Below are 20,927 nucleotides of genomic sequence, written 5' to 3'. Positions count from 1 at the left end.
GGTCCATTCATCCATCCCAGGGAGGGAAGAAGAGACTGGAGCAAGGAGCCTTGCCCCACCATCCTGCTTGGAGCTACCAGACTTGCTGGCTGCAGCAGCAGAAAAGGATTTCTCAAGTCTGAGCATACAAACATAGCACAGGAGGAGACCCTCCTTGTTCCACATCTCCTCTTCAGTTTCTCCCTCCTTCCTGCCACCCCTCATGTCCTACAGGCTGTTTCTGCAAACAGCCCAGGAGATAGTCTTTTCCCTACTTGTAGCAGGAAGGCACAGGAGAAGAAATCCTGCTGCCAGGCGTGACACTGCAAAGAACCCAAAACAGCAAAGACATTCAGCATCAAAACTTTTCAGCCACAAACACTCAGCTGCTGGAAGGGCAAGAGGCAAAAGCCTCCTAAAATAACAAGGAAAGGGGAAAGCACGAGTCCTTGGAGAAAAGTGGATGAAAGCTACTCAGTCCAAGGCGGTGCACTGAGAGAAGTAAATCATCAGTGTCTCACCATCCTTTGCTGTGGGTCCCTCAGAAAACACATGGATCCTGGTTCATCTGTACCTATGCCTGGAAACAAAACCCAAAAAGGCCCTTTTCTGACAACAACTTTAAAAGGTTTAAGCTCACTTCACCATGTTTGTTTTGGTTTTGAATACAGTAACATACAAGCATTGAATTCTTGAATTCATTTTTTTCAAAGTACAGCTCCCATAAGCTTAAAAGTAAATGGGAGTGCTTTGCTTCCTGGGGTATGGAACTGGAACATTTTTCTAGCACCTAATAAAACATTGTTTGGTTGATACTAACCGTTAAAATATGTGTTTCAAGTCATGTAATGTTCCCTGTGAAATTTGCCTTTTTGCTCCATGAAAAAAAGGGCACTGAAAGGAATCCTGCAGCCATAAGGATCTCACTTAATTCATGGAAGTATCATTTTAAAAGCCTCACAACATGATCAAAGCACTGTTGAGAACAGATGTTCCAGGCTTTACAAACTCCAGCATAAGTATTTTTTATGACATTTATCACTGCTAAATTCTTTCAGCCATTTTTTTTTTCCTGCAAGAAGCATGCAGGCACTTTCCTCCTGAAGGAAGATGTGTTCACATGCAGACTCATCTCCAGACAGACCCTCTCCTCCCAGCATCCCTCCCCATCCATCGTGAAGAAGAGCATGAGGTGTACCCGGTGGCTGTGGTGGCAGCCAGACTCCAGCAGCACCAGTTCTGCAGAGCTGGGCATGGTGTTTCCCACCTCACATGGCGAATTTCATGTAGGAATCACTGTGTCACTGTATTATCTGAACTGTGTCTTTCAACCCTTCACACAGACCCTCTCCCAGAAATGTCATCACTCTACTACCCTTACACCAGACTACAGCCTACAAAGCCCTCCATAAGGTCTGTTTTTGTTGACCAAGGCACATACTATCATCATCCCTCAAGATTACACCAGGCCCCCCACCATCTTGACAAGCTCTTGAGCAGCCTCATCCAACCTTGAAGCTAACCCTGTTTTTAGCCAGGAGCTGCAAGGTCCTTTCTCCCTAAACTGTTGGAGGACTATAGATCTCAGGTGGGAGCCAGATGGAAATGCCCTCGACCACATCCACACCCCAAGAAAACACCTTCCATGGTCCCCCAGCTCCTGCTATGGATGTGGAACCCTGTGCCTGTGCACAGGACCTAGAACAGTGCTTCCCTGGTTGTACCAGAAAACTCTCTCCTAGCTACAAGGCCAGATGCAAGCAGGAGACACTCAAGTAGCTGATGCCTTGGGCACTACCAAACACAGACAAGCAAAGCCAGAAGGAGCAACAATGGGGAGCTGCAGGTCTGTGCAGGAACCTGTTTGTTCCTGAGAGAGCAGCAACAAGTCCCCATTCCTAGAGGTGATCACGGAGGCAGAGAGCAGATATTTCAATGGCAATTCAAATCACAGTTAAATTTCCACCGAGAGCAAAGTTCCCAGGAAGTTTAGCTTTAGTCAGTTTCTGTGTATTCATATTCCCAGGAGCATCACCAAGCTCTCTGTTGACAGAAAGTCTAAAGAGCATGCAGTGCTAGGCAGTTTCATCAGAGTGAGCTGTGTACCAATGCAAGACACTCAACTACACTAGAATCTGAAACACACAATTTTTCTCTGAATAATAACATTGGGTTTTTATCCCACCCTCAAAAAAAAGGATCTGAAACAACCAGCTCCTTTCAAATTCTACATATGCACAGGAGAGGCTGTTTGTGAAGAGGACCCCACAAGCACATCACTTCTCTAATATGTGCCCAGCTTAGTTTCACCTGCTTCCATGTGCTCCCTTCCCAATTCCTACAACCTGCTTGCACATCCTGTTTCACTATGAACACAAGCTTCTTCCCTGTGGCAGCAGCACTGCCTTCACTTCTCCTCATGGTAAGCTTAGACAACAATCAAAATGGGAGCAAAAAAACCAGACAAATTTACGGGTCTGAAGGGTGTTGGAGGAGCAAAAGCAAGCAGAGAGAGAGGGTCTGTAAAAAGGCTCCACCAGCAAAGGAAGCACAAGCAATCACAAGTCTTCCTCTCATTGTATACATGTGCTTTTCTTGATGCACCTCTTAGTGTAAGGATTTCTTGTGTTGTTTAAAACTCATTTACTTCTTCATTTATGAGGTACAACTTTTTATTTTAAATACACGTAGAAAATCTGTTGAAAATTAAAATGCTCACATGAAAATTTGCCATGCTGACAACAGGGACCTTCTGTGTGTATGTGCACGAGCAGGGGCATGCACACAAACAGATGTGCATTCACATCTGTGCTATATATCTTCCGGAAAAGGACTGTTCCCTTAAGTGTCCTCGAAGTGAGAAAAGGAACAGAGGGAGTGTGCAGCACTGTCACACAGCCAGGCCATGCTCCTCTGCTCCAGTCTCAGAGACAACCAGCACTGAAATCAAAGTCCATTTTCCTGCAGGTCCCATCCAAGTCCCTCCCCTTGTCTGAAGGTACATCATCCCTGCAGCACACGGCTGCATTGACTCCAGGGCTGCAGTCGCTGGCGGGGCAAGAGGCTGGGCCACCCCTGCCTTTGTGCTGCTCTGATGACAGTGCCATCAGCCACAGAGGGGGAGGACAGTGTCTTCAGGGTCTGGGATGCAACGAGGGAATCCAGGTCAGCATCAGAATTTAACAGAATTGTTCTGCTGAGTTATTAACGTCACAGTCCTACTCCAGACCTGAGTTTGTTGCGCTATCTTGCCTTCCCACTCCAAATGAATTTGCTGAGCAATTTTAAGAAACAGAAAAAGGCTGTGACCAATTTTCAGGCCTTCTGATTTAGACATTAAAAAAGAAAAAAAAAAACCTACAATGTTTCCCTCTTGTTTTTCTAAATAAAAATAATGTATAGCCCTAACTGGATAATAAATATGCTCAAAAGCTGTCCTTAAGTAAAAGCTTTTGATAACAAATTGCCTGTGCTAACCGCTATTTTACTGTTGAATTTTTTATTGTTGCTTAAGCACTGCAATTATGCTAATAAGCCTGAGAGGATGGTACACTAAAGCATTGAATGTGACAGATATAATACTCAATAAAATGTTAATCTTACCTGAAAATTGGAATCAAACAGCCTTATTAGTATTTATGGATATGGCATCTCCAACATGTTTCTTAAGAGGTATATATATATATGCAATAGATATTTCTAAATATATCCTACTATTTCTCATGCCTCCATTCAATTTAATTCCAGGTGGCTATTACCCCTGCTGCTAATTGCCAGTCCCTTTTGGAATAAGAAAAAAAAAGTGTCACTTTCTGGGCCATGCAAAACTCCTGTATACGGAAGGGCTTTTCCCCTCAGCACCTGAAGGATGGTAGCTGTCCATGGAGATGGGAATACCTCTCCCCAGTTCACGGCATGGCCACCAGACTTGTGAGGGTATGGCACCAGACAACAAAGGCACTGCTCTGCCATCCTCAGTTCCCCCTTTTTCCCCATATCTTCTCCTGTTATGAGCAAGGCAGGTAAATCCAGAAAAGGGTTATTTACAGGTGCTGGAGAAACAACTTCTGGATTTTAAGATGGGCCTAAAGACAAATTTATTTCTTTTATTTTTGAATTTCTCAGCTGATGCTGACAGGCAACCAGACCCATCTTCACTGCAAGTTACTGTGCTGCTGACTTGGTCTGGCATGGAGGTGCTGCATGACCTTCCACAAGCTGCATTGCTTTTTGCACCATTATTTCACCACCCAGTCCCACTCTGCTTTCTCAATTGATAGCATACATTTTTTCAGGGAACTTGCTGCCTTTCACCACACGTAGCTTTTTTTTTTTTTGGCCAAACCTCTGGGTTTCAGATCCACAGCCTCAGAGCTCCACTAACATGAACTTCCTGTGGTCAAAGCAAGTGATCTTCAATACCTTCACTTTCTCATCTATGGAAGGAAGAATAGATAACCTCAGAAGAGCCACATGCCTCTGACAAACTATTTCTATGCAACAGACTGTGTGGCTTTCAAACACTGCAGGTTAATGCCTTAATAGCAGCTGCTGGCTCCCAGTTTCACTCCTCATGCTGCTCCCAGCCACAGGAGTCAATTTTGCTGACAGGACAGCAGAAACATTGACAATCACCATTATATTTCCTGACAGTAAAGCATGATTCTTGACACTGGATGCTGCAAGCCTCCTTGGTGGCAAACATTAAGTGGGAGACATCTAGGAACTGTTTCCATGAATAGTCACAGCAAGGAAAATGCAACCAGATTCCAACTGAAATCTGGGATTCTCAAAGCACTCAGAGATCACAGCAAGCAACCCACAGGCCACAACTCACAACATACCAGGATGCACTAAGGCTCTCCTAAGCCGCTCTTGGAACACACACTGGCTTGTGCCAAGTGCAAGGATCGAATGCAAGGATGAGAACGGGATGACTTTGCAGGACAGAGCTTAGAGCAGCTCCACAAAACCTCATTTGCAAGCAAAAGCAAGGAGTGCAGCATTAGAGGGAAAAAAATTCAGTTGCAAAATCAAAGAGAACTCCTAATTGACTGAGCTGGCACCTTCAAGATTCAGGAGATACACCCAAGGATCCTCCTCCCCAAGTGAGCCCCAGCACCAGATGCCAAATTTCAGGTGCAGCCGCCAAGTTACCCAGGCACAGAGCTGCAAAGTGCTGCAGGATCATAAGGCAGTCACTCCCACAGAGGTGGCAGGACTCACCCCTGCCATGTTAAGTGAGTCTTGTCATTATTTTCAACCCTGCAGGGAAATCTAAATTGAACTTTGGCATATTGTTTTCTTTTGCTAAGCAGCAATGCTTGAATGTTAACTCTGGTCCTGACAGGCATATTTATGGAGTATTCTTTGCAAATAATCTTACCCTGACCAGTCCGAAAGGTCAGAATCATAAAAAATAATAACAACAATAAAAGAAGCACAAGGCTGGAAAGCCATCACTGCCATTGGCACAACCACTCAACTTATTAACCGTCCTTGAAACAAGGTGAACTGCAAGGTCTTGGACTTATTTGATTGACTGAGATCAAAAGATCAGGGGGGCACACAGTAAATTGTATCTTTCCATGAACGCATTTTACTTTCAAGATTTCAACAGATAGTTGCAGGAATTGAAAAGCTCAAGAAGGGAGGGGCAGGGAAGAGAAAAAAAAAACATGTAAAAAGGTGACTTCAGAAAGGCATCCCTTATTTCTCTCTTGACACCATCTGCATTTCTTAGAACTATTTGAAAGTTTCTTCCATGTTCCCATGCCCCTGGGACACAACAGCTTATCTCTGCTAAGCAGAGGACGATAATGAACAATAAGACACTAGTGTAACTCCAGGGCAGACTAGCATTTGCTGATACTAAGAATGAAACATAAATAGTACAGAAACCAAAGATCCAACAAGAGGTTGAATTTCAGATGTCCTGTGAGATAGGACAGATATCTCACTGATCTTCTTTACCAGACCAAGGAAGACGAAGCACCTGAACCCCACTCTTCTCAGTATGATGGCTCAGAGGCTGCCGAGCCCAGGCTCAGTTTGTCATCAGCAGCTCCCAGGGAAGGGAGGAAGAAGCAAGGGAACTAAAGGAGCAGCCATCTTCAGGATATAATTTCAAGACCCAGCTGGTGAGCCAGCATTTTTAAACTCAGGAAAAGCCTGCTGTGTTTGCTGTCAAAGCACGACAAAGAAACACAATGGAGAACAAGAACAGAAGAGAAAGAGAAGAAAAATTAAACTCTCCTCCATTTCATCAGCCCTGGCTCCAATCTCTCTGCGTTCCACATGATATTTGTGTTTTGCTCAGTATATCTGTAGCTGTAGCATTGTGTTCTCATGTCACAATAAAACATGAGATTGCCCACCTAAGAGTAAATCTCTTATATGGACCACAGAAGAGAACCAAACTCCCAGAAACTTTCTACAAAGGAGTCAGAATTGATACAACCTCCTGTTTTTACCACAAGTTTATGCTGCATGCCAACAACAGAGGATTAAACCTCTTCTTCTCACTGAGCTTACACTTCCCTCCAGAAGAACATCACCATTCAGGTAACAAAGACACTGAGCACCAGAATTAATTGCTGTTGCATCAATTCATCATCAAACCATGCAGCTCATTCTGCACAGATACACTGACCTTTGCCTTTCAAACTATCAGCTTTAATGCAGGAGATCATCACTAATGCCTCAGCTAAATTTCTCTTGCTGCAACTTAAGTTGATAACTTGTCTTATTTACAGTGGACAGATTTACAATTTTTTCCCTTTCTCCATGACAAGTTCATTATTTCCAAAATTTACAAGCTGAGGCACCAGTGCTGCTTGACTTTGCCATTCTGCTTCTGCCCAAACCACATTCTTAATCTCTGCATGTGCATTTCTCTTCTTACCCCAAGAGAGCAGGCAGTTGGGTATCAAGAGGCTGTTTCAAGAGAAGACGCTCACATCCAAAGGCTGATGCATTCAGGCACACCCAGTTACAAAGTACTCTGAAACATGGAAAAGAAAAGAATTGTCTTCAGTATGGCAGACAGTCCAGTTCAGTCGTAAAGGAAAACCCAACAACTCTGAAGTGGAATTTTTCCCACCCCATTATTTAACATGCAAACAGATCTTCAAAAGCAACATCAATGACTGCAGATACATCGTGAGCCACCACTCAAACCTGGCCACACTTTCTCTGACAACCACCATAAGTGTTTGATAAATCTCAGTTCTAGGAAAGTGTTCATGGATTTTGCAGAAAGTTCTGCCAACCTATAAGTTATACACAGCACACATCAAAATAAAATGGCTCCAACTCCAAACATTTATGTACTATGACAGACAACAAATCTTAATGTTACCACTCGTGACTTTATTTACAGTGTCACTGAAACCAACAGAGACAAGACTTCTAGTCTACTCTGAGATTTAAATGTGTGTAATTATGGGAGAGACACAGAGGATAAAAGTCAGGCCTTATGAATGGCTGAATAACTTTTGTGTTCCCAAGATAGTCCTTACCTCCATCTTCAGGATATTCTACCTAGCAAAACAAAATCTTTCTCGTGAACCCAAGGGTTTGGTGACAATGTAGAAAGAATAAAGAAAGGATTTACACTGAGTAGTGTTTGGAAACACAGGGGAGAGTTCTGAATATCAAAAACATCCCAAATTTCATGAGAGATAACAAGTAAAAAGGGAGAGGAGCAATAATACATTTCCCATCCTACTTCTGGAGACTCTCAGAAAAGCAGAGCTAAATGGTAGCAGACAATTTGCCACAACTGCATCTTTCAGCAGTAGATCACCTTTTGCATCCCCATCTCATCTAAATTCCTGTCTCCTCTCAGCAGGGACTTCTCCTAGTCCCAAAGGATCAAGTGGCTTTGTAACAAATACACCTTTTCTGAGGGCTGAAGTCAAGAAACACTCAATTTGCCATCTGCTGTGAAAACAAGATTTCTGTTACACATCTAAGGATGTGCCAATGCAAAAACTCGGGGTCTTCTCTTTCGCATGCATCATCCATCCAACTGTTCCTTTGGCTACTGCACTTTGTTCATCTCCAAGTTTCTACTTGGGATGTTTTTTTTTCCCCTCTGCAATCCTTCTCAGCTGCCCTGGGCTTTTGCTTTCCTTCATCACTTGCACTCTTACCAATGCCAACACTTACAGCCAGCCAGCCCAACTGCTGTCAGCACGGGAAGGTGACAAACTCCTATTTAACACAGATTTGATAACAGAAGTACTGTTTTTAATGCTAGAGAGGAATACCTGCACCAATAACGTCCCTAAAGCAGCACACAGTAGCTGAGGAGACTAAAAAATAAATGCCTCTTAATGAAGACGAAAAACTCAAAACAATCTCAAAATATATGATGGACAAACTACTAAGAGTCTAAATGCATGCTCTTCTTTAAGAGTGGAAGTAGCTCCAAGGACTTCAGCAAGATCATCTGCAGCACCAGACACGTCACCTCCCAAAATATTAGTGAGATAAAGATGTTTAGCAAAGGATAGAGATATGAGGAATGCTTCCACCAAGAAAATACACCCATTTCTACAGCTGAATTACAACAGCTGTTGAAAACCATGGAGTAGCATTGAATGGCAGCCCAGGACAGGGAGCCAAGACGACTACCACATGCAATTGAAACTGCCAAGAGATTAAGTTAGGTCAAATGTAATTACACAAACTGGATCCTGGCCAGAGTGCTGGCTGGTTTAAGAAAATTAAAAGAGGTGTTCAAAAGTTTCAGAGATGGAGTCCTCCTCCTGTTAATTATTTGGTGAGTCAGTCACTGAAGTCTCTACTCTGGGAGGCTGTCTGAAAAAGGGGAAAAAATGAGGCATAAACTTGAAAGGCATTAGAAGCGATTAGCAAAAGCCTTTGTTCTCCATGGCAATCCTGGCTGCACCAGTGCACGAAAGCCTTTCATGTTCATGCTGAAAAGTGGCCTTAGTTCCTTTGATACTTCTGTGAGGAAGCGTTTAAATTTACAAATATCCTGCTGACAGAAGTTACAGACAACAGTCGAGGAACTTCTGCTTAGCCCAGCCAGGTCATACCCATCTCTCAGGCAGGCAGTACTCCTGCTGAAAGGAGGAATGACAACATGGGCACACACTCACCGAGACCTGAAGACTCTAGTTGCTAGTGGTGTATGAAAGCCAAGTCATGTCAATAAGGAGGTTGCAGCCAGGTGGGACAATGGTATCCTTGCCTTCATTCAGTTTTCAGAAGATGGGGAGTGTGCAAGGCAGGCAATGGTAAGGAGACCAGAAAGGATGCTTTGTGGTCTGGCAGCTAAGCATCACTTGGAAAGATTAGATCCTGTTTATGCCTCTGCCATAAACCTTCTGAATGATAGGAGCAAAGTCACATATATCATTTTTTTCCCATATATTTATTGCTTTGCCCTTTCTGGCTAAGATACAGAAAGACCACGTCCAGAAGAGATTAAGATTCTTTGTTCAACCTTTAATTGAGACTTGTACTATAACCATGTACAGTGCTACAAAACATGAAGTGTTCTGAAAAGACAGGCCTTGTAAGTCTCGGTTTTGGCACCTGAAAGAAGTAGATGCCTCTGCTACTTCTGCATCTGGAAGTCATCATTAGAGATACACACATTGCTGTCTTTGAAGCAGCTGGATGCGACAGTAAAAGCATTACAGAATTGGAGATTAACCTTTTTGGGTAGCTTATTCAGTGAAACGTTCAGATGATGCACATTAAACAAACCATTTTATGACTGATGCAAAAAAAATAGGGAGACATGAAATAACTATCTTCTCAACAAGTGTCACACCCGGCGTGTCAAGTGACATGGCTTCCTCTCGCAGTGACAGCAGGTGAACATGCAACCGACGCCTCTGCCATATCAATTTCATGTCGTTTTCCCTTTTTTTTTTCTTTTAACTTTTCATAAAACAAGCCAGGAAAAGGCAGAGATTTCACAGCACAGATTGGTGCAATTTGTGCTAATGGCCTAAGTGTAGATGCAAGCAGCAGCTTGCTTCTCTCTGTGTGGAACAGCCAACGGGGACAATTCTGGTGGTACAACTGCTACCACGGCACACCTTGCCCCAGCAACACCTCCTCCTCCCACGGCTCCACAACAAGCAGGGCAAGAACTGAGAGCACAGGAGAAAGTCTGCTGTCTTGCCATTCTGTGCAAAATCCAGGGGCAAATGTGGAAAACGTGAAAATGGGGAAACGTGGAAAAATGTTGCAGTCTGCACTGACCACACACAAGCTGCTGGTCTTCCAAAGACAGTCAAGTGTTCTTCCAGGTAGCAAAACCACAAATGTCCTAAATTCCCCATCCCTGGCAATCCTATGACAAGGCAATTGTTCCCGTGGAGTCCTCAGGCACCCACAGATTTCTAAATAGGAGCAAACCAGCATGGCAATTCTTCCCATTCTTCCCAAACACCTTCCAACCAGCCTCCACTGAAGCCACTTCCGCTGGAAAAACCCACAAAAAGAGGTTTTGACAACAGCAGAGACCTAGTATAGGAAACCAGAGCCAAAAGGGCACAAGCCAGAGAAGATTGTAAGCAGCAGGTATTGTAATGCTTTCTGAGTTTAAATTATTCAGCAAGGTCAACACAGAGTATGTATTTACCTCCAGGCCTGTATATGCCCCAGGCTGCCCGCACCAACAGCGCTGAGACGAAGGCAGCACTGGGTCTCTGCTGGGTCCCTGCAGCAGAGCCCCCTGGCAGCTCCTGGCCCTGAGCATCCTCATTAGCAACAGGTGGAGGGGACACCTGACAACAATGTCATTGCCCTGAACAGCACAGGCCTCAGCCCTTCTCCTCCAGCCAGGATGAAAAGCTGGGCAGCGCATTCCCATTGCAAGGAGCACCGACCCCGCTCCTCGAGGAACGCCACTGCATCACCAGTGCCACGTGTGGGCACCACTGCAAGTCAAGGGAAAGCACAGGGCTGATTCTACACACACTACAAAGAACAGATTTTTCAGCATAATGAGCACACTGGGCCAGCCCACAAAGCTGAGGCCGAGTAAACCAGGGCAGCGTGCAGGGGGACATCCCCCTGAGGCAGCAGTGGTGATTAACTGACAGAGATAATGGCCTCCAGTACCTGAAATGAAGTGCAAGGAAATGGCACAGAAAGGACTAATGCCAAGTGGCAACAAAGACAGAGTCCGGGCTGTTGTTCAAATAAGATTTTTTTTTTGCCTAGGTTACTCAGTGTTAAAAAAAGAAGTTTCCACATGCAGGGACATCCTGCTCACTGTATTAAATTAAAGGGATGATTCAAGAGGGAACGGCTTTCGGTAGACTGGGGGGGAAATCAATTTCAGGTTGCTATGGACAACTGGGCTGTCTCCTGTAAAATAGAATCCGATTCAGCTCTACGAACCTGAACGCAAAACATTCCCTCAAATACAACATACACAGGCTCACTAAATTAATGAATACAATAAAATACAGACTTGTGTCATCTCCCAGGATTTTTGGCTGAATGAATGACATGCTCAAACTTGCTAATTACTGCAAAATACAGGACTGGAGTTTGGCTCAGCAGTGGCTTTCTGACTGCCAGTCCAACACCGACCGCTGCCTTGGCTATTTAATGGCCAAATAAACCAGAGCAGTGCTCATTCACCTTGCTCTGGGCCCTTTCATGTGCTCTGGGCTTTCAGCGGGACCTAAAACTATGTTCTGCTGATCCAGGCTCCTGCAGATCTCAGCCAAAAGGGACCGCAAAAGCTCAGCCTAAGGCTTACAAGCATGTCCTAGCTGATACTGGACAGAGGCAGTTTTAACCTGCCCATGATCCGTGAATAGCCTGAATAGAAACAACATTTCCATTTGAGCAGCTGACCTGTGGTCACAGCTGCCAGTAGGAACCTCGCATGGACAGACCACTGAGGACAACATGGTGGCCATAGTCAAAGAGGTGTCCTCTCCTCATACCTTGCACTGGAATAATTTCAAGTAGGTTTTAAGCACTATACCCACTCCCTGCAGAAAGGAAAAGATGTCTAGGCACACCACATGCATGGACATCACCTCCATTCCCGTGGGACCTTCTCCTCCAGCACTCCATCCATCAGCAGCCCAGAGCACTCAGACCCCCTCTGCAAAGTACAGATCCCTCAGTCCTCGCACCCTGGGAGCCTCACCACTCCTATGTGTGAGTTAATCCCTGCAGTCCTCAGGTGCCATGGGAAACTGTGAGAGACATTTAAGAAAGCAGAGGCACAATTTGGCACAGATCAGAGCCACCAGCCAGGAGCAACATTAGGCTTTTCATGGGTTGGAAGTGGAAAAAAATCGAAATCAAGGTGGGGAGAGTTGATGCCCCATGAAATAAGTGAATCATAGAATGGTTTGGGCTGGAAGGGACTATAAAGACCATCTGGTTCCAACCTCCTCCTGCCACGGGCAGGGACACCTCCCACTAGACCAGGTTGCTCAGAATCAGGCAAGGGATGACTCTGCTGAATGAGTGCAAGCACCCACTGCAGCACAGCCTCCAGCTCCACTCTGGGCTGCAGCCACACAGCTAGTCATGTTCTGTAGTCACACTGAGCTCAGCACCAACCATGAAGCATCCTTCTGCATCACTGACTGACGCAGGGGACAGACATCAGGCCATCACAGCAGCCTGCTGAGAAAATGAGGGGTAAGAGCTGGATGCTGAACTCCAAAACCCTGATCAGACAATCTGGAGTAGAGACGAGGCATTGGATTCTATACCCTCCACAACAGCTGTTAAGAAATCAAACAAATCCATCTAGATCAATCTCACTATCAAGGCTAGAGGAAACATCTCCATCCCACGACAGTGTAAGTCTTAATTTTATGGAGCAGTTGATGATTTTCCAATGAAACGTACCATCAAAATATAAGATTTTATTAGCAAAATCAATGATGTGTGCAGAGACAGTCCCTCATGTGTCTTTAAAAAAAAAACCAACTATGAATAAACCTGACAGCAATAAAGAACATTGTGCAATTATTACAGCTGTTTTACAGGATTCTCTAATAATGACAGCCCATACTTCTGGTAAGACACCTTAAGGCAGTACCACAAAAAAACATATAAAAGGAACAGAAGAACAGCATTCCCCTATACTTAAAGGGTGTAAACATGGTGCCTGCTTTGTGTTTATTGAATTACATTTTTTTTTCCCAACAAGAAGATAACATCCTGGAAATCAAACCACCCAAACATTTACAGAAATATTTACCTGTCTCTCCTTCTCCACCAGTCCCAGTGCTTCATTGCATTAGAAAAGCAACCAGTGGAAATTTACTCCCATTTAAACCTAGTAAAAATGGAAGCAAGATAGAGAGGCTGTGACCTTTCAGCACCCACAAAACTCACGATGGTCCTTAACCACGCACACAGGTCAGGTATCTGCAACATCCAACAGCCTTCTGCAAGCAATACACCCACTGGGGACACAGGAGTGGAGTCCTGACACCCATTTCTCCCACCAAGCTCACTGGTTTACCAGGATAGCAGCCACAATGCCCAACCTGCAGCCAGGGCTCTGTGGCCACCTGAGTGCAGCTGCCCTCCAACATTTCATCCAGCAGCAGCTCTGGAGCTGGATGGCTGGGGCAGCTGGATCTCCCCATCTTCAGAAGAAAGCCAGACATGCACAGGAACTTGACTGCACGTCCAGCACCCCAAGCCTTCACTTCCCATAGGATGCTATGAGTGTACCCAATCCTACCAGCTTGCCAGTCTCCTGTTCTCAACTGGCAATCATCATCCACATCAATATCTTCATAAAGAACTCACACAGTAAAAACATCAACTAACTCCAAATCTAATATTCACAACCCACTGTTCAACTTTTCATGGAGCTCTGGCTAATGCACCAGGAGCACCATTACGTCTCATTTATAGCAAAATGCTCAATAATGCACTTAAGTGAAACGGTGTTAAAAAACAACACCTGGCAGTTCTACCCCAAACATTTTGCCTAGCACCCATAGCTACCTTTTCACAGAGACTAAGGTCCACTCTCTACTCCACCTGGCTTGAAACAATCTCCGGATGCATGTGGGGATGGATGAGGAAAGAGTAACAAGAATACTCAACAGATGTTTCCATTAGCATAGATTTGCCATTCATTTCTCTTTCTTCTGCCATCAAACTCCTTTATTACCCTCATAATTTACAGTGCTGGTTGCAAAGTACAGTCTCTAAGAACAGAGACAGTAAACACTTGATAATGTAGAGGTTCAAAGAGCTGAGCCATGCATGACCTGCAAGCAGATTGTTGCTATTTCCTTGCACGTATAAAAGGGTTTTGCCTCCATGCAATGCTGGATCCTGTCATCATGAAACACCCTCCTATTACAACATGGCCCAGAGGAGCTACTATTTTGGGTCCTAATAACGTGCTTGGTTTTACAGGAAAGCAAGAAGGCAAGTAACATGGAACAACCCAGCTGTCAAGTAGAGAAACAGATGGGATCTTCACAAAGCTACACAGATTGCCTTAGTCAAGTGCTGTCACAGCCCATCCTCAAGATGGGAAAGCACGGTGCAGGAGCTAGATGAAAGGAGCTTGTGAAATTAAGTAGCATCATCACCTCCACAAGGCCTGTGAAGAAACAATAGGGAACTGCTTTCCAGGCACTCTGATCTCAAAGCAGTAAAACATGACTCAAAGTTGTCAGGTTGCTTTTTCCCTAGCTAGAAAAGCCTTTTGGCCGAGTGACAATTGCCCAATTCTCCCACCTGTTTGGTGCTCATGAAACACAGAGAGCATCCACGGAAGCACAAGTGGTCTTGATAAAGCTCTCTCTTTGGAAATAAAGACAAACAGGGCTGGCTGGAGGTGTCCCTGCTAACGTGGGCCCAGGTGCTGGTGAGCAGGCAGGCTGCCCATGTGCAGGCAGCACCATGATTCACCCCACTGTGGCTTCCAGTCCACAATTTGGCTTCCAAACAATCTAGGAAACCACAACACTTGCCATGGCAGTTCAGCTCCCATGTCACTGCAGAAGGTGCCTTTGCACGCCATGCACACGAGGAGAGATGATGGACTGGCCTGACCTTCCTCATTCGAGCTCTCAAGAGGGTGCTATGCCCAAACTAACAAATCCGTTTTGGAAACTCAGGCCCATATCTAATAGATAGAGGACCTGTGCTTTGTACTTCCAGTCTAAGCCCAGATCAGAGCACCTCAAGCCAGCCATTCACACCCACAGTTATTCAAACAACAAAGGCTGAAGCCAGATCATGAATGAAGCAACAGGATCGATTGTCTTATCTACCCTCCGCCTCCCACTAACTGGAAGATGCTATTCAGGGAAAATATAATTTAAAGGCGGAGGCTAACAATGAATCAGATTGATTTTTAGATGAAGAAAATAGATGTAATTGCAGTCTACCTGCTTGCAGTTTGCCAAGTGAAAGTGAGTTTCAGGCCAACCAGGCCTCCTCTTCCCTTCCTCATCCCAGCCCCTTTCCCTCTTCTGTCCCCCACCAAAGAAAGAAAAAACCCTCACAGAAAAGAAATTCCTTTACACAAGACAATTAAGTGTTGCTCAGAGCCAGCTCAATGCTAGCTTTCCTCTCCCTGTTAAACAGTACAGAGCCTGAATTAATGGACGTACAGAGGGTCCACTTTCCAGGGAAAAGCAAATTCCGAGTTTGCAGCTGGGAGGAATGCATCGTATGTCTGGTATTCACGCTGCGCCCTCTTTTCCTCTTTCTTTTTTTGGCCGTATAAGGAGCTGAGCACAGCAGGCTGGGCCAGGGAGCGCAGCGCTGCGTGCTCAGCACCGTTAGCCTTCCGACTTTGTTTGTCTTTACTGGAAATCCAATAAATCCATCCAGGAAAAAAAACTAGTGCATATGCCATGGAGCATCAGGCTCAGACATCACAGTCTTGAGATGCAGGATAAAAAGAGAAGCAAACTGAACAAGACCAGCCCAGCGAGTGCTCCTGCAGAGCTGCAAGCACATGTACACTGCACAAGCAATAATTTCCTTCATTACATTGCAGGGAAGGGGGTTGATAACTCAAAAACTAGAGACTACTGCAGCTCCAGTCCTAAAGGGTTGTTTCCCAGGTTTGCAGCACTCAAGTCATACCTGCACAGAAAATAAAGGACAACCTGGCCTTCAGCGCATGCACCTGGGGCTGGATGTGCCCTTAGCCACAGAGAAACAGGTCCTCTCTAACACACACAGGTTATACACAGGAATGTGGGACTGCACTTTAGAGATGTAAATTGCTGGGAATTTTTCCTAGAGTCCTGACAATCTCTAAGTTTGAGTCTATTGCAGCAATTTCAGCGGCAGACTGGGATTTCCATATCCCCAATGCAATTACAATATTACATCCTAAAAAATAAAACCTTTTTGCCATTACTGCTTCTTCTGTAAACAACAGACTGTTCCGGTGGGCACTCAGGGTGCTGCATGAGCAAAAAGGAGAGGAGAAGACACATAGCACACTACATTCCCTTTATGGAGACTGACAGGAGCTGCCCCACGGGATGACAACAGCAGCCATCAGAGCCCCTCATGCTCGTCCCCAGGACCACAGGGCAGGGCAGAAGCTCACAAGCAACCCAAACCCACACGACCATCCTGTCCTCCCACCTCTGCCAAGCATGTGAAGTTTCATCTCCTCCCCAGCACTAACACCTCTGAGCTGCAGCTCACCATTGCCACCCTCTCTTTGGAGGTCCCCTCCCAGCCCCTGCAGCTGCCTGCTCCCAACCCTCCACCTGCACAGAGCTGCCTGCACAAGGGAACAGGAAGGACAGCAGCCAGAAACCTCTTCATGACATCCAAAAACAGCCTTCAGCCTTCACCTGTTGTATCCCAGACTCAGTCAGGGATGCTCTGAAAAACCGAGTGAAGTGACTTGGATGAAGACACATAGCTGAAACTCGACTGGGGGAAGGGAAAGTTTCTAGCCTCATTAATAACAGCCTGAAATTAAAAGCAGAGCTTGTAGTACAGCTGCAATTTCAGCTCCCCCGCTGCTTTTGTTAACAGTGTGGCTTTACTATGGTCAGGGATTAAAAACAGCTTCAACAATTAAAGGAGGGAATAGAAAAAAAATAATGACTGCACAAAAGAACCACCACCAACAAAAATCAGTAAAATAAAAAATTCCTGCGGGCTGGAACGATTAGCATGAGTGAACGCTTCCTTCCCCATTGCCAACAAGCCCACACGTGTTCCCTGCCAAGTGTATCTGTCCCCCACCTTTGGGAAACCACCCACTGCCCTGTGTCTCAGCACCAGCCACTGTCAGTCTCCCCAGAGACGTCACCTCCTGCCCAGAGTAGGTGCTCTAAGCAGACGGCTTGGAAACCTTCCTTACTCTTGCTGTCTAAATGCTACAGCATAAGAACAAAGAGAGAAAGAAAAAAGTCTTGCAATAAATGACTAGTATGCCTGGAACTTCTCAGGAGGCACCGGTCCTCGCTGAGCAGCCAGAGGAGCAGGAAGGGAGAGAGGTGGGGCAGATCAGCAAACCCAGACAGCCGCTCACAGGTGTGGAGAAGAAACATGCCTGTGTCTCTTGGAGGTGAGCTGGTTTCCTGAAAGCAGTCACCTTGCATTCCCCAGCACCTGCTCATGGCAGCCCTGACACTAGCCACAATGAGCTGCCAGTGGGAAGCCTCAGTTTGTTATGTCTCAGTACAACAGTTGATGTCTCTGAGAGCTTGGCCAATAATGCTGAGATAGAACCTACTCTCTCTTCTTTATAAGAATTAAAAGCAATATGTTCATGAGAAAGAGGAAAACTATCTCCCTTATCCTCTTTCACCACTTTTGTGATAAGAGCATTCCCTGGAGATATCACCATCAGGGCAATCACCTACATTCACTGCAAAGCTACTAAGGACCAGAAGTCCCTTAAGGGCCAAAAATATCATAGACCAAGCTCACACTTTTTCTCAACAGTGTTTCTGCTCTCTGCCCTCAACAGGTTTGCAGCCCAGTTGACTAGAAATTTTGGAGTTTGGGATTTTTTTTACTCCTTTTATTCCACTAATAAAATGGTGCCTTTGCCTTTGAACAACAAAAGAAAGTGAGCACAGCCACAGCAATGCAGGAAGGCAAAAGTTTTCTTTCAGCCACACCTACAGCTCTTTCACCACTGCAGAAGGTTTGGCTTTCAAAATCATCCCAAATGTGGCCCATCAACCAAAGCCCCTGCCTTTGCACTATGTGGATACTAACACAAGAACCACAGGACACTTGCAGAGATATGCTCTGGGCAAATTCCTGCAGCTACCACAGAGTTTCAATGCTCCAGAGCCAACCTCCCGACACGACTGTGGTCATCCTTACCCAAGACAACAAACACATTCCTCCAGTGTTTCCCATGGGGACACACTGGACAAATTTGGCCCTCACAGTTGCTGCAACCCAGAAGTAAAAGCAATGCTAGGAATACCCAACAGATCTGAGCCCCATTCCTGCTCTGGGACAGATGCAGAATCATTTTCCATAGGGACTGAAGTCACATCCCTGTCAAGGGAGCTATTAGTTGACAGAAGAAGTCTTTGCCATTTTTGGAGACAGAACAGTGGATTCAGGAAAATTCTTGCTGCAACAAAAGACGATGATGCCCAACCAATCCACTGTTATGTGACAATGCAAGGGTCCAGACATCTGCCCTCAAAAACCAGCCAAAAGCATTTTACACTGTTTGCTTTCATAAGCCCAGAAACTCCAAGCCAGGTTGTGCAAACCCTTTGAAATTCCCTTCACTGTAGGGTATGAAGGGCTTCAACAGAACTGTACTTGAAGCTTTGTCTGCAAAAATATCACAGTTAAGGTAGCAAGTCCCCAAGCAGCCACACAGCTGTCTGCACCATGTCCAAGGCTGGTTTGGTACCATACAAAAAGCAAAACCTCCATTCTTTTTACCCAGAAGTCTCCAGTATTTCAAAACCATTTAAATTAAAACTAACAAACCCCACGATACACTTTCTCAGATACCAGACCGCTTTCTAAATACCAAGGTGACTGTAATCAAAAATCACCGTGGCTTAAGAAATTTCAGTGAAGCAATTTCTCGGTGGTTTCAGTTAAAGGGCTTTGCCTCGCCTTTTCAGCAGCCTGGGAGAACACGTGGCCATGGCAACTCAGCCACTGTTCAGCTGTGAGGACAAACCAACTCCCTGTAGTCTCACAGCCCCACCACAGAAAGCACCATCCCCACTTTGCAGACAGAAGAAATGGAAGTTCTCATGAACTAAACAGCTCTTGAGTTTCCATTAGAGAGTTATTGGAATTTATTGGGTTAAATACGCTAATATATCAAAACCACCAAGGACTTAAACTTTGTACCTATACAATGCAAGCCCTGAGATCCTGTCCTCCCATTGATAAAGTACCTTTGTATTAATGGGGCTTAGAATGGATTTTAACCATTAGCTAAGAACTTGCCTCAGTAAAAGGGGGTCATCAGGCACATTCATAGGAGCACACTTCCTCTTCTTCCAGAATTTGGAAGGTTTTGTTTGAGCCAATACTGGAGAGAGGACTTGATCAGAAAAGCACCCAGCATCACTGCTGGTCTTGGCAAGATTGGATTTACTACAGCAAGGACTAGAAAGAAGATCTGCTTAGTCTGGAGGCCAGAAGTCCAAGAGGCAAGCCAAAAAGTAACTCATTCCCTTTCCTAACAAACTGTGTTTTCAGCTGGAAGTTGCTTGGCAGCTTTCCTACCAGAGGATGCTCCAGGTCAAGACAAGGGTTCATTCCCGGCCAGGCCGAGTGGGGACATGAAACACAAGATCAGACAGTGCTTTGCAAACAGGGCCTGGAACACCAGGAGGATTGCATCTGTAAGGGATGCTGCCAGGGCTGATGGGCTCCAGGAAGCACCAACCTGCCCGAGAGCAAGGATGGGGTAAGCACTGAGGCACACAAAAGAGTGGCCAAGGCAAGTCTTCAGGCAACCAGCTGCACCACACCAGCCTCACGAACACCTTTGGTTTCTCATTTCTGTGAAAAATCAAACATAATGGCATTCTATAAGAAAAATGTCACTTAAACTCCTTACTAAAGGTAATTTCCTCCCCCACCTCTTTTCATCAGCAACACTCCAGCATTCATCACATGATCCTGTTACTTCCAGGCAAAACATTAGTCTTCTTGCAAAGAACCTATATATTAGCACCGTCTATTGTTATAACCATAAAAAGTTCTACCAAAAAATCAATTCAGAAGCACAGTGTCCCATCCACCTGAATAGGAATTTATCTTAGATAAACCTCATACACAGGGAAACCCATAAGTACTTCGGGAACAATGCTCTTATGAGGAAAAGATGCAGCAGTAACCACATTACTTTTCCCTTCTAGGCAGTAGCTTTCCACTTAAATTTTATACAGTGCACCTGCTTATTATTTTTATTACACGATATTCCATTCAAATCCATGCTGCAAGCATCCCACTCATCACAAAGAGACTTCAGGAAGGAAAAAAAAATGCATTAAAGGAAAGCAATCTATAGTAGCACATTACATCGCACCAATTTCAAGCAGGCTGTCATTCTGATCACACCAGACGGCATTTCGACTCCAACAGTATCCTTCAGTGAAACATCCCTGTTACAGCATTATTCTTGCTACATGAAGTCCTTTTGAAATGAATGGTACAAATTCTCTTAGTCTTTTGAAAAGGACTGTGTTGTTCAGAGTGCTTTAACTTTTCACACCATCCTTTCCAATAACTTGCAAAGCAGTAAGGCCAAAACAGGCCGTTCTTTAAGGCAAGAATTAAAAATAAATAAATCAGCACTTTCCTTGGGAAGGAACTACAGAACAGGGCTGGGAATCCCAACTCAAGAGAGCCTTATGTGTCATTCCAGATATAGGTCAACTCAGAAAATCACTTAAGTACATGATTAACTGTAATATGCGTTTAAGTTGCTTTGACTTCCGTAGGACTTAAGCATATAC

General features: G+C 45.0%; 1 protein-coding gene across 7 annotated transcripts in view; it reads right to left on the bottom strand.

The window, feature by feature from the left end:
• The window catches only part of LPP (LIM domain containing preferred translocation partner in lipoma), a 319,465-nt gene that overhangs the window by 248,820 nt on the left and 49,718 nt on the right, over positions 1–20,927 (bottom strand). For all 7 annotated transcript variants that reach the window (XM_017810600.1, XM_017810598.1, XM_017810605.1 and 4 more), the window contains one exon: positions 6,884–6,982. The gene's annotated coding sequence lies outside the window, so the exon portion shown is untranslated. The remainder of the gene's footprint in view (positions 1–6,883; positions 6,983–20,927) is intronic.

This window comes from Lepidothrix coronata, unplaced genomic scaffold (genome assembly GCF_001604755.1).
Source record: "Lepidothrix coronata isolate B3197 unplaced genomic scaffold, Lepidothrix_coronata-1.0 Scaffold29, whole genome shotgun sequence".
NCBI lineage: Eukaryota > Metazoa > Chordata > Aves > Passeriformes > Pipridae > Lepidothrix > Lepidothrix coronata.
Note: the sequence above shows the minus strand (reverse complement) of the source record. Positions and strands in the feature narration are given on the sequence as shown.